This window comes from Acartia tonsa, chromosome 5, assembly GCF_053477335.1.
Source record: "Acartia tonsa isolate MP-2025a chromosome 5, ASM5347733v1, whole genome shotgun sequence".
NCBI lineage: Eukaryota > Metazoa > Arthropoda > Copepoda > Calanoida > Acartiidae > Acartia > Acartia tonsa.
Genome location: NC_137264.1, coordinates 50,877,141 through 50,891,854, shown reverse-complemented (window position 1 = coordinate 50,891,854; position 14,714 = coordinate 50,877,141).

The following is a 14,714-nucleotide window of genomic DNA, read 5'->3' as shown; positions in this document are numbered from 1 at the left end:
CTCGCTGACTGCCGGACCGATATAATTCTCCTTTACTGTAAAGCTTTTCATAGGCCCAAGAAACGCTTACAACTATTTTTGGGGATGGTACATCGCCCTGGCATAATATACCCTACTCAAATTAAAAAAGAATTCTTTCTAAAACTAAAATGTAATGTGGAGGGTCTTATATATTACTCCCTTCAATCATATGGCCCTGGAGGATTCTTTTTTGCTTGTATTGTAGTGGGACAAAGTGTCTTAAAAATCAGCCATTTGAAGTCATAAAAATGAGGGATTATCCACCATTTTTTTTTATTGATTTTCTTTTCCACTTCTCCGCTCATCTCCCTCTTTTTTATAACGTCACATGGCTGATTTTGAGACACTTTGTCCCACTACAAGTTTTCGTTAGTATAAAGATAGAAAATATTAGAATATATTGATATAACTGAAAACCATTTATGCCGAATACATGGCATTAAGAAAAATGGTCTGGACTGACATATTTTCAACTTAGTGATATTACAATGACATAATTATGTTGATATAATTCCTATAAACATATTTAAAAAAATTTCTTTTTTGTATTTGCTTACATATATTAACATTATAGTAAAACAATAGAGGGGGAGGAGGTTAAATAACTGTATGTCCCCATTCCGAGGACACTGCCGACTTTCAGCTGGGTCTTTGAAAATCAACCAATAGCATTGGGAATATTTACACAGCCAAGTCGCTACAAAAGAGCAGAAAGCAATTTGCTGGCAGATAAAAAAAGGTCCATGAAAGAGGGATCCAGGTAGTTGTCTGCTTATACATCTATATTTAATAATTTATTATAATATGGACAAATTTATTATTTACCTAGAATGCAAGCACACTTTGTCCCCTATTGAAGTGACATATTTCCTAAAATGTTCATTTTTTCATACCCTAAAAAGAGATTTGATGTACATTCACAACCGCTAAGTGTTTCACAGCAAAATATTCGTAAAAAGAATAATCATTTATCACAGCTTTCGGCGGATATTAAAATGAAAACATAGGACCGGGCTCACTAAACTGATATTAATTTCATTAGAAAACAGTAAAAGTGTCTGACTATGACGTCAGAAAAAATTAGTGAATACTGGCTTCTTATTGGTTAATTGCTAATTTTTTCTGACGTCATAGTCAGACACTTTTACTGTGTCCATTTTATTATTATTATTCTAATATTCGTAGAAAATTGTCTGTGATACAATGCTATACATTATTTGTTTAGTATGGCTGAGAACCGGTTTTAATCCAGCGGATATCAATCGGTTTCGAAGCTATATACTTGAAAATAAATAAAATTATGGGGGGTGTTTAATGTTTATTGTTTAAAGTTAAGTTTGAAGCAAATAAGGTAAAATGGGGTAGATGGACAAAGTATATAAAAAATCAGCCATATGACGTCATAAAAATTAGGGAGATGACAGGAAAAGTGGGATAGAAAACCCCTAAAAAAGAGATGGATAATCCCTCATTTTTATGACGTCTCAAGGCTGATTTTTGGGCAATTTGTGCTGTTGTAATAAATTTGCTTATGCGGAAGTGAATGCACAACTAGAGATTATTTTGTACCCCAACTAAGCCGTGACACATCAATCCTTCAAGTATATTTTTACAGGATATTGTTAAGTGTGGCCGCAAATAAGCTGGATTTAAAAAATTTGAAAAGCTTGAAACATCAAACTTTTGCAAATCAACTTGTAGTTATACAATTCAAGTAATTATTCCATAAAAAAATATTATATTTCCAGTATGGCTTCAAACCGATTAATATTAGATGGATAAGAACTGGTTCTCAGATTATGTATAGCAGCGTATTATAAACAGTTTTCTACAAATTTTAAAATAAAGATCACAAAATTAATACCAGTTTTGATAGCCTTGGCCTTCAGCCCCTCGGGGCCAACAAAACTGGTTGTAATCTTAATTTTTTTTTTATATCCATTGAAAGTTGTCTATAATACCATGAGATAAATATAAATTCTCACTTAAATTCTTTGATAAAGTTTATTGTCTTTTTATTATATGTTACCTTATTTTGGCTTTGCTTTTCATTGATTTTTTCTTCAGAAATGTCATTTTTCCTATCTTAAAACTACCTGCGACCGTGACTTAACATGTAGGGCATATGCTTGTTGGAGGTGATAGGTTCGAATATCAGCCCGACACTGCGTCATAATTAAAGACGTTACAAATGATTGCTACTGCTGCTATGTCAGAGTAGGGGGAATGCCTTAGCCCATAAACAGGTGATAATCATTGCCATGCACAGTGGGAACTTCTCATGCATTCAAAGGGTTGGTTGTCTGTTGGATGTTACTTAACCTAATATCCTTGGGTGTTGGAGTATCGCATCCAATTACAAGCGGATGATCCTATAGATGTTAACCTTAAAATCTAAATAGAATCCCACCATTACGAGGTAAGGTAACTCAAAACTTTTAAAAATTGTTATATTTGAGCCACACAATTTCTCGTATTAATACGTGTAGCAGCCACCTCAGAATGGGACAATTATAAGCAAAACTGTGGGCGCTTTCACACAATGTACCTTGTTGACCACTTGCTCCAAGCATTATGTTTGAAATTAATTAAAGATTGGAGGTGTTTTTGTTTCGTTTGTTTGTTATAACTGGCCCTTTGTGTAAAAGCAAATAACTATAAGATTACTTACTTATAACAGTATAATAAGTTTTTTTTAAATAAAATACAACCAAATTATCTTTATATCTTTAGCATTTTTATTAAATTTCAACAATTAGCCATTTGATAACGACAATAAGGCCTATAATACCATAAACTGAAATGTCTACACTTGTCAACAATATTTTGGCTTTCCTTTGATTTGATCACATTATCTTACTCGTTGGCTCAAAAACTTTCGGTACTTTTATTTTTATTGGTTGATTAAAAAATAGTAGTGTGCAAATATTTCAACCAATTATTTCAATCTACAGAAGGGATAATTCTGTTTATAAAATTATCGTCTATTGTCTTGTACATAAGCGTGCGGAAGGTGAGTGTATGTGGGTGTTAAACAACACAACCTAAAATTTAACCTTTTTCACTCCCATGGCAAAACCCTGTGCGCGCCTCATTGAACTCTTATCCCTATAGATTACTGGATTTTGGTAATAAAGTAACGGGGTCTGTGCCTGTCTGTCCGTGTGTACCGAAGGATCTTGCTTACCTCTGAACCGATATGGTTCTCCTTTACAGGGTAGCTTCTCTTAGGTTCTGGGTAGGTTTATAACTATTTTTGGGAGGTTACTCCCCCAAAAAAAATTAAGGAGGGGGGGGGGTGAATTTTACTTTTTTTAACTAAGGGGAAGGTGAATTCAATCCCCTACCATCTTAAGATCCCCTAAAGGCCTCTAGGGGCGTAGCTACTAGTAATTATATATTTTAAAGAATACATTTCCCCAATCCGTGAATGCGCTGCAGACGTTTTGCGCCGATTGTGTGTCGTCCTGCAAAAAATGACCTCGCTCCTCCATATTTCATCCCTTCTATTTTTTTTTCATTTTTCAGGATTTTGGTAGATTTTGAAATTATGAAATTTTTGTGTGTTCATTGATTATTTTGTTTTGCTAATAGTGAGGCTGATCTATAATTGGAGGCCTTGATCTAAAGGGATAAGACAATGGCCCAAAAATTGATGTACGTCCCCAACGATGATACACAAAATTTCCCCTCGCATAGATTAGAATTAGTGGTTGAAACATTTGGACACTAAACTTGAATAAAACCCACAAATTTGTTGAGCTAACACACAAGAAAACGTTATTATAAAACTTTGGGGACTACTGTAATAAACAGTTCAATATTCCCGCGCTCCCTGAATTAGGGGTATGTTTTATGTGTGTTTTTCTGACATCAAAATAACTTATTTTCATAGTTTCTATGTCAGTTTTCATATGAATTTTTTATATAATTTTTGATTGTTAGAAAGGGGTCAAGGTTTTGAATCTAAATCCACTTTAGGTCAAGTAGTAAGCTTTCATAAAATTAAAGATAAACTTTGCATCAGACAAAATTACGAACGGACATACATCTAAGTATTTTTGATAATGAACTTTCCAACTTGGCAACTAGACTAAGATTAGAACCCTCCACCCCAATTTTCTTAAATAGCCTAAAACCTTTTCAGGACCTATACAAAGTTTGAAATTGATGATATCTAGCCGTTTTCGACATATTATTGATCCTAAATGCATCTTAAACACATACATCAATATACTTTATATTATGCTAGTTGCTGCTTCCATAGCTTCTAGGGGAATATGGGACATAATGAAAATAGCCTAAAACAACTTCAGGACATTTAGAAGTTTCCCTAAAAATTACAACCCACTCGGACCAGCCATTTCTTTAGATTTAGACATAAAACCTTACTACTTTATATTATAGTATATATATAGGATTTTTAATCAATCGTTTAACAAAAATTCAGGTTCATATTGTAATTATTCTTACATTCTTTAGTGTCAAATCATACATATGATATGTATATTGTAATCTATGTTACTTATTTTAAGAAACACGTAGCTATACGTGTCAAGCAGGGTGGGGACATTGAATTTTAAATTACATTTGTATCCAAACTTCTATAAACAAGTTATATCATTATTTATCCTAAAAACTTTGGGTACTTTTATTAAATTTTGATTTGTTTGTTTAATCTAAGTGTTCAAACTTTTAAACCAATAATTTAATGTAAAGAAGATGTATTTCTTTATTATGGGGGAATTGTCTTATCCTTTAGGATCCCTGGTGTCAAGTAAAGTCGTGAAACTACGGACCGGGTCAACTTGCTTGCTAAGGCCGGTTAAGGCAAGCTTTCGGCCAGGTAGCATCGTCTAGCTAGACAGGTAGCGCGCTACTACGTGCCGGGTCAACTTGCCTGCTAGCGTGCGCCGGGTAATTCGAGCTATTCGGCCAGGTAGCATCGTATAGCTGAACAGGTAGAGCGCTGTTTTTACCCAGTGACAATGATATTCCTTTTGAAATTTCATTGTATTGAATGATACTTTCACTTAAAGTATTTTTTTTGAAATAAATGAAATAAAATGATTAAAAAAATAATATATGTCAGGTTAGGTTAGGTTATTTAGGGTACTAGGTTGCCTTACAGGGGTAACACACAGTCAAAAATACCACACCCCTTCCCTTTATATTCTATTTTTTCAAAAATTAAATTGGGGTGGGGGGCTGGGGCAATTTTCGATGCACTTTTAGGGAAAGCAAGGAAATCTATTTTGGAAGAATTGATCTAACGTCTTACCCCGGGGGTAAAATTTGCTTTGGGCGGGGGGGGGGTAATTACCCTCTGAAATCTGTTGGCAGGGGTAAATTTTGTTTACCCCCCCCCCAAAATTTACCCCCGGGGTAAAATTCTTGGGGGGGGGGAGGGGGAGTAATTTAAATTTTATTAAATATTCAAATTTTTTTTTGTTAGAGATTTTTTATTTTTTCGGTTAATCTCCACTTTACCCCCCCCCCCCCATTGGACGTCTATGTGCTTACCGCAAAAAAATGCAAATCGGTCTAGCGGTTTGTGAGATCTTACATTCAACAACTTTTTATATGGGACTATTTTACACTAAAAATGATTATAATTATTTATCCCAATATTTGTGTGCATCCTTGAGTGCGCTATATTTAGCGCGCGGCACCTTGCGCTTCGACGTATATTAGAGGACAGTTAGATACATTAATTGATCACCGTATGTTAGGAGAGGAAATGTTCTAGATCTTTGAAAGATATTATTTGAAATTACCTTTATTAAGAACTAGTAAGAGAAGTCTAAGTGTGTATGCTCAGTAAGATCTCTCGAGTTTCTCAGCAGTCTATTTATATCCCAATACACAATAGAATATGTATCTGACTGTATAAACAACCCTAACAATTTAAGTACACAGTAATCTATTTATGTATCTTACTATATAAGTAATCTTATCTATTTCATTACAAAGAATTTAGTTTGTGTATAACACTCCTTAAAAAACTTTAAACATCTAAATACACAGTAATCTATATATTTATCTAACTGTTTTACCGACTCTATCTATTCAAATACACAGTTGTTAATTTGTGTATCTAACTGTATTAACAACTCTTACAATACCAATGCACAATAACCTATTCCTGAGTCTATCTGTATAGGCAAACCTAACCCAAAATGCAATAATCTTTTCCTGTATCTATCTCTCCCAATTCACAATAATCTAATTGTGTATCTAACTGTATGAGTCAAAGCAACCCTTGCGTCAATTGTGCACATTAACTTCCCCACTTTCATTATAAATCATCAAAACTACAAAATCAGCCATCTAAAGGGATAAGACAATGGTCGATTAATTGATGTACAGTACATCCCCAATGATGATACACAAAATTACCCATTCCGCAAATTACAATTAGTGGTATGATTGGGCGCCCAACTTAAAGAACAAACCAATTAAATTCGATGAAAGTCCCCAAAGTTGTTTAACCATCGAATAAGAAAACGTTATAATAAAACTTTGGGGACTAGTGTAATAAACAGCCCAATGTTCCCTCCCCCCCCCCCCTAGTACAAATACAAATTTTCCATTTGCTTTGATTATTACTAGCGGCTACGTACATAGAAACCCCCATGGGAGTCTTGATAGTCTAAAAATAAAAAGAAAAAAAATGGAATGGGTTATTTTTTCCATGGGGGATTTCTCTTAGGATGTACCCCCAAAAGTCTTATATAGGCTTTATGCATAAGGACCTTCACTGTAAAGGAGAACCATATAAGTCCAGCGGACAACAAGATCATTCGGAACAGACAGACTCACAGACATTCTGTTACTTTTACACACTTATTTATTTCATGTTTTTTTTACGAAAATAAAACACTTTGCGGAATATAATGCACACCTTGTCAATTGTTTGGTAAAAGCCAGGGATCTAAAGAGATAAGGCATGGAAGATAAGTTAATGTACATACCCAATGATAATTACCCCTACTGTAGATTACAGTTAGGGGTTGAAACGTTTGAACACCAAACTTAGTTACCCAACCGATCAAAATTCATTAAAAATCCCAAAGTTGTTGAGCCAACGAATATTAAAATGTTATTACAAAACTTTGGGGAATAGTGTAAAAACAGCCCATTGTTCCCTCTGTCTCTCTGGGTAAAAGCAAGCAAAAACAATATTTCAAATTTTCTCCCCGTTTTAAAGTAGGGTGTGCTACAAAAACATAAAATTCTCCATTACATATTTTGCCATTTTAAAAGAATTATGATAAAGTAAGAGGATATATGTTTGTGTATTTGTGTGTCTATCAGTGTGTGTGTACCGAAAGATCTCGCTAACCCCTAAACCGATATGGATCTGATTTACAGGGTAGCTTATCACAGGACCTGGGAATGTCTATATACTAGTTTTGGGGAGGGTACCATCACCCTCCCAAGCGAAATACCCCCCATTTTTTCTTTTAAAAACTAAAATTAAAAGTGAGAGTGGTCAACTTCTCCCCAGCCGCAAGGGACACTTAGACGCCTCTAGGAGCGTAGCCGCTAGTACTAAAGATAGGTGCTATATTCAATGTCAAGTACCATCTAAAAAACGGATGGAATAAAAGGGAACATCTCAATATTCGACTATTATAAGCAATGGGCAGATTTTAAGGTATTAAACTACATTTTTGAATGACTCTCTCTTTGCATGCAAAATTGAATCTTGACATACAGGATAGGGACAATTCATCCTCGAGTGTACTATCACAGTCGCATAAAGTCTCATAAACACAAAAGAACATAATAGTAAATAAATTAGAAGGTTTGTTTGTTTAAATATGGTAGTAAATACAGGGATGTAAAGGTATAAGACATTTGCCGATAAATTGATGCACATCCCCAATGATGACACGCAAACATACCCCTTATGATATTTAAAATTAGTGGTTGAAATGTTTAAACACTCAACTTAATGAACCAACCAATTAAAACTAAGTCCCCAAAGATGTTAAGCAAACGAATAAGAAAACGTTATTACAAAACTTTGGGGACTAGTGTAATAAACCTCACATTGTCCCCTCTCTCTCTTAATTAACAATGATGACAACATCCATAGGTAGGAATATACATAACGCTCGGTTCCAGAAAATGCCGAAAAAAAAACGGTTCTCAGTTTCAGGATTGCATCATTCTCAGATTGAATCCCCCCTCTACTACCCTGGTTTTCATTTCCCCCTGGAGCAGGCAGTTTTGCTTACTTCCGTTTGCCGGTATAGCTCAACAAAATTTGAAAACCAAGAAAAACGAGGTGATTTTATAATACCCCTCCTAACTTTTTTGTTTATGAAGTAAAGTTAGTGATTTTTTTCGTAAAATTTAAAGTTTATTGGCAACTACATTCATTTGTGAATTCGTTTTATTCAAGTTATTATTTTTTATATGATTTTTTTATCGTTTTTTTACGTTCTATATTGGCCCGGCTCGGCCCAAGTAAAGATACCCGCCATTTTTATTGCCCGGCTCGGCGCGAGTAAAGATACCCGTCCACATATAATAAAAATTTTAAAACTTCTAGGAAACGGGCTTTTTTAACTGAAAAGGGTGGCACCTATAGCCAAAACACTAAATGTGATATAAATCGTTTTGTATCTTACTTGTAGCTCTATCAATTACATGAGGTTATGTAGTTTTCAATTGCGGATCGAATCGTAGTATTAGCTACTCTACAACTCACTTTGGACGTTCAAAAATTACATTTTAAATTTTTTGGGCCAAATAGCCGGGTATTTAGGACAAAACCGGGCTTGAATGCCGGGGGAAAGCACCAAAAAACGCCAAAAACGGTTACCTATGCCGAACGGTTTGTTTACTCGCGCCGAACCGGGTTTTATTGCAACTTTCCTGTGCACGCCACTAGAGCAAAACAAAAAAATTTGAATTCCGTTTTTACCATAACAAAGCTTCCCTGAAATTTTCAGCTCGATCGGTCCATAAAAGTGGCGCTCGGCACTAATGGGTTAATGGGAATGTTGGCAAGAAATTTCAGCCTTCTATCTTAAACAGGAGCCGAGAAAATTACGTTTCCCCTATTCTGTCTCAGACGGACAGACGGACGGACGGGCGGACAGACGGACGGACGAACATTGTGAATTATAGAGTAGCTTCGCTACTAAAAATACACTACCAAAAAAATAGTCATTAACCATCCCAGGACCTAGGATCTAACATTCTAAATGAGAACCATATTGGTTCAGCAATTAGCGAGGTCCTTCGGAACACAGAGAAATCCTGTTAATGTTATAAATGGATATGATTATGATATAGAGACGTCTAAAAAAAGTGTATAAAAGATTTCATTTAAAAAGAGAGAGTTTCAGATTTGTTTTGTAAATTACAAAAAAAAAAAAATTTAACCTTCTCTCACTCTTTTCTTCTCTCACTCTCTTTCTATCTCTCTCTTCTTCACTCTCTCTTTCTCTCTCTCTCTCTCTCGCTCGCTGTCTCTCTCTCTCTCTTTTCTTTTTTTTCTCGTTCTTTCTTCCGTTCTCTTCTCTTTCTTTCTCTCTCTTTTATTCTTTTTCTTCCTCTCCCTCTCTCAGTCTCTCTTTCTTTCTTTCTCTCTCTCCCTCAGTCTCTCTTTCTTTTATTCTCTCCCTTTCTTTCTTTCTCTCTCTCCCTCTTTGTCTTTTTCTCTCTCTCTCTCCGTCTCTCCATCCCTTTTTCTCTTTCTTTCTCTCTCTCCCAAACAAACACACACACAACAAAAATAAAACACAAATAAATCCCAGCTAGAAGGATATACCAACAAGCAGTCGCGTGCACAGGATTTTCGCAGGGGGGTGGGGGGGGGGGCGGCTGGGGTGTAAACTTTGGTTGGGTTGTAGAAAATTTGACACATGCTCGCTAGGATAACTTGTTTACCATTTGGACTGTAAACAAAAATGACTGAAATATTCAGGGTTCTAAATGGATTAGACAATGGCAGATAAATTGATGTACAAGAATGATACACAAAATTACCCCTACTGTAGAGAACAGTTTATTGGTTTAAACGTTTGGCTACTAACAAATGGAACCAATTTAAAAATTCAATAAAAGTCCCCAAAGTCAACGAATTTAAAAAGTTATTGTAAAACTTTGGGGACAAGAGTAATAAACAGCTCTAAGACCCCTCCCTCCATGTAAATATTAGTTCTCTCTTGATTAGCCTAAAAGTACCCACTCCTTGCACACCCCCGCCCCTCCCAGCAAGAAAGCTGTGCACGCCTCGTATAAGAGAAAGTAAATTTTTTATCATGGTCAGTTCAATTTATTCGTTCACCATGATTGGTTGGTGGTCGCAAGTAAGTTAACAATTAGTAAACATATAGTAACAAGGATGACAACATCCATAAAAGCGAAGCACTGAAACGGTAGGACAAACGGAAATTAACACTTGTATAGTGTCTGAACTGAATAATCAGAATATTAAAGTATCGAAAGAGTCAAGGCTAAATTGTAAGTAAATTTGTTTAAAAACTGCTTGATACAGGATAATGTTTCTGGACATACTTACATTTTTAGGACTTGATTATAGAGTTGATTTGTTTATACTATTGTTCTTTGTTGTCCCATGAATCAATACACAAAAAATCAGATCAAACGGATAACTAGATCACATAAAAAATTGGTGTTAAAAAGTAGAAAAATTAACATGTTTAAAATGGACGTACGGACATTCTGGTAATGATTATAGAGTTGCTATGCTTTCTAAATCGTACCTAACTACTACACGAATCACCATGCAAAATTTGAAATCGATAGGACAATTCTAACCTGCCAAAATTAACGAATAAAAGCTATCTATCTCGGACGGACGTACGGACGGACGGACCGACCTTAATTATAGAAAAGCTTCGCTTTTAAAAAGTTACCTTTAGATGTATTCAGTGAGAGAGGGGACAAAAGATTGTAAATTAAACTGGTACCCAAAGTTTTCTAAACGTGCTCTTAAATTAGTTGACTCAAAAACTTTGGGCAATTTTCGGGTATAGTCCCTTTCGTGGCAAGGCCCCTTAAGGGGCGCTTCGTCGTTTTTTTAAAATGGGTTTCAATAGGTTATTTAAGGTTATGTTAGGTTATATTGGGATAGGTGATTGCCCCGCAGGGTTAGGGAATTGGCCCCGCAGGGTTAGAGCCCCCCGCAGGGACTAGAAATAGGAGAAAAGCTATTGTGAAAAATACGAAGAATCGCCCCTTAAGGAGCGTTGCCACAAAAGGGACTATATTCTAATTTTCCTAAATCTTGATTGGTTGGTTCAAACTAAATTAATGGTAAAATAGTTAAGAGCAGTGAAGTTTTCCATCCACTTTTTTTTTTTTGGGGGGGGGGAAGGGTTTCTCTTATGCACCCTCCACTGACCATCCTATTATATAAAGTAGTAAACGTTTGTTGTCTGTCCCGAAGGATCTCGCTAACCACTGAACCGATATTGTTCTCCTTTACAGTGAAGCTTCTTACAGGTCCTGAGAAGGGTTTAAACTATTTTTTGGAGGGGTGTCTTCGCCCTCCTCTCCCCCCCCCCAAAAATAAAATATTTTTTTACTCTTTTAAAAACTAAAATTTAAAATGGGATGAGGTCGACTTCTCCCCCCCTCCTACCTTGGGTGCCTCTAGAGGCTTCTAGGGGCGTAGCCGCTAGTTGACCATAAAGGAAAACCATCTCGGTTCAGCGGTTAGTGAGAGCCTTGCTATACAAACAAACACAGAGCCATACATATTTTTTATTAGCAAAGCTACTCTATAATTTGAAATGTCCGTCTGTCCGTCTATCCGTATGTCCGTATGTCTTAGTTTGGGGGAAACGTGATTTTCTCGGCTCCTATAAAAGATAAAAGGCTGAATTTTTTTGACAAGATTTCCATTATAAAGGAGCACAATTAACTATAAAACATCAATGGCGATAGGACCACTTTTTAGCAGGTTTTAGGCTACTTTTGGATTTTTTACATTTTTCTCCATATCTTTGGTGTTTATGGTCCGATTTTCAAAATGTTTTCAGTTATAGAATCAAAATTAAATTTCTTGTCGTTTAAAAAAATCCAAACAATTATTCTTTAAACTTAATATTTTATATTTTAGGTTTTTGTGCTTCTACAGGGTGAGTCAAAATAAACTGCATTATTCCATTTTCCGGGCTCTCTATTAAAAATACTTTAAATTTATTTCAGATCTTTTTAAATATCTCTTATATAAGGTAATGGCACTTTTTAGATCTTAAAGATTGCCAAAATGTATGCTGATTTTTTTGCATTGTTAGTCGAAAATTCACCCAAAATATATTTAATGCATTTTTAACAGAGATCAAGGATTTATAATCTTTAAAAACTGGAAAATGCAGAGTATTTTGACTCACACTGTATGTATATGAAGTAGGAGTCAGCTTTACCACCACTTTACCTAATGCAGGTTAGATTTATTAATATATTAGTCCAACAATCTTTGTCTAAAGGTGCCATTTTAAATTTAATGTTTAATTTGAGTTGTGTTTGTAAAGATATAAACAAGGATAATTACATTCAAAAGAAGTGAAGCTGTTTAAAGGCATAAGGTAGACAATGAGACATAATGGTAAACATTACGAGTCTGGCTTAGTTTTCTCCCTTTTAAAATGAATGTTTAATGTTTTGATTAATGTAGGCAAGGGTAAGGGAAGGAAAGATAAAGAGAAAGGAATGTTGTGGGAATGGGAAGGGAATAGTGAGGAAAGGGGAAAGTTAAGATAAAGCCAATTATTAAGGCTAGGAAAAGACAGAGGTACAGAAGGGCAAACATACACGAACACTTGAAGAGAAGCTTTGCTATCTATATTACAAAGTAGAACGATGTTTGTTTGTCTGTCTGTTTGTTTGTAGCGAAGGATCTCGCTAACCGCTGAACCGATCGGGTTCTCCTTAACAGGGTAGCTTCTCATAGGTTCTGGGAAAGTTTATAACTATTTTGGGGGAGAGTACCACCACCCTCCGATGAGAAATCGCCGCAAGAAAAATACCCCCCCCCCGAAATTTTTTTCCTCCGGTGCCCTTAAAGGACTCTAAGGGCGTAGCCGCTAGTTAATGATAAATTTAAGGGATGGAGATTCCTTTTTTATCCTTTATTTAATCAGTTCTCTTTTATAAACCAAGGACTGTACACGAGACTTGTACCCAAAGTTTTATAATTATGCAAACTTATTGGTTGGCTTAAAAACTTTGGATACTTTTGCTGAATTTTGATTAGTTGTTAGCCATACCATTTTTTTCTTTTAGGTGTTCAAAGTGTAGTTTTTACTGATGTGTTTAAAAATACTCAGGTTAAAGACTTGAAAAGAAAGTTTACAGATCATAAAAGAAAAGGTACAAATTTTATTCAAACTTTGTTTTAGTATTACAAATATTATCAGTTATCACAAAATTTATCTACAGTAAATAGTCATGATTTATAGTTACCTTTTTTTTGTTGTAAAATTTTAAGTAGCTTTTTTCTATTTCTAGCCCCTGCGGGGCAATCATTAACATTTACCTAACCTAAAATAACCTATTAAAAGCTATTGTAAAAATATGACGAAACCAGCTACTTATTATTTTCTTTTCATGTTCAAATTTTTTTATCTCTCATGCATAACAATAGCTAAAATTAAATTTAAAAATTTTAATTTTTCAAAAATAAAAAATACTGTTTTGTTTTATAAAAATATTTGAAAATTAAAAATATTTATTTCTCACAGGTATATCAGATGAATTTGGTATCCCAGGTTTCTCTGGAGGTATGCCAGTACCATCATATGAAGATTTTGATTATGATTATGATCATGAAGGTAAAATCTATACAATATAGTTCATATCATAGGCAATTGAAACCAAAAGAAAAGTAGCACGATTTTAATGTATCCAACTGTATATCTTTATAAGAAAAGGATCTCACAAACTTTTTTAAAAACTAGCGGCTGCGCCTCTAGCATCTAGGGGCTCTATATTCGAAGGGCAGAAAAATAGCTGAAAACCATACCCAGACTTATATAAAAAAAAATTAAATAGTCTAAAACCATACCAAGACTTATTTAAAAAATAAATAGCCTAAAACCATCTCAGAGCCTATAAGAGGCTTCACTGTTAAGAAGAACCGGTATTATCCTCTTAGAAATTTTTTTCAATATTGAAAATTTGAGTACTCCCCCCCCCCCCCCCCCCCCGACAGCGAACTATGAACTCTGGCCGCAGCGCTCGGCTCCCTAGCCTGCCTAGCCGCAGCGCTCGGCCCCCTTGCCTGCCTAGCCGCAGCGCTCGGCTCCCTAGCCTAAAACCTAACCTAACCTAAAATAGTTGTTCGTCGGTAGTCGGGGGGGGGGGGGGGGCGGGGGGGGGTACAAAATTGAAAAAAGAAGAAAATTTCTAAGAGGATGGCGCCGAAGAACCATATTGATTCAGCGGTTAGCCTAAAACCTAACCTAACCTAAAATAGTTGTTCGTCGGTAGTCGGGGGGGGGGGGGCGGGGTGGGGTACAAAATTGAAAAAAGAAGAAAATTTCTAAGAGGATGGCGCCGAAGAACCATATTGATTCAGCGGTTAGCGAGATCCTTCGCTACAGACAAAAAAAGCTTATTACTTTATATTATAGGATATAAGTTCAGATTTATAACTATAGGGTTGGGTGGGGGGTACCTCCACTATCTAAATAAATGGATCT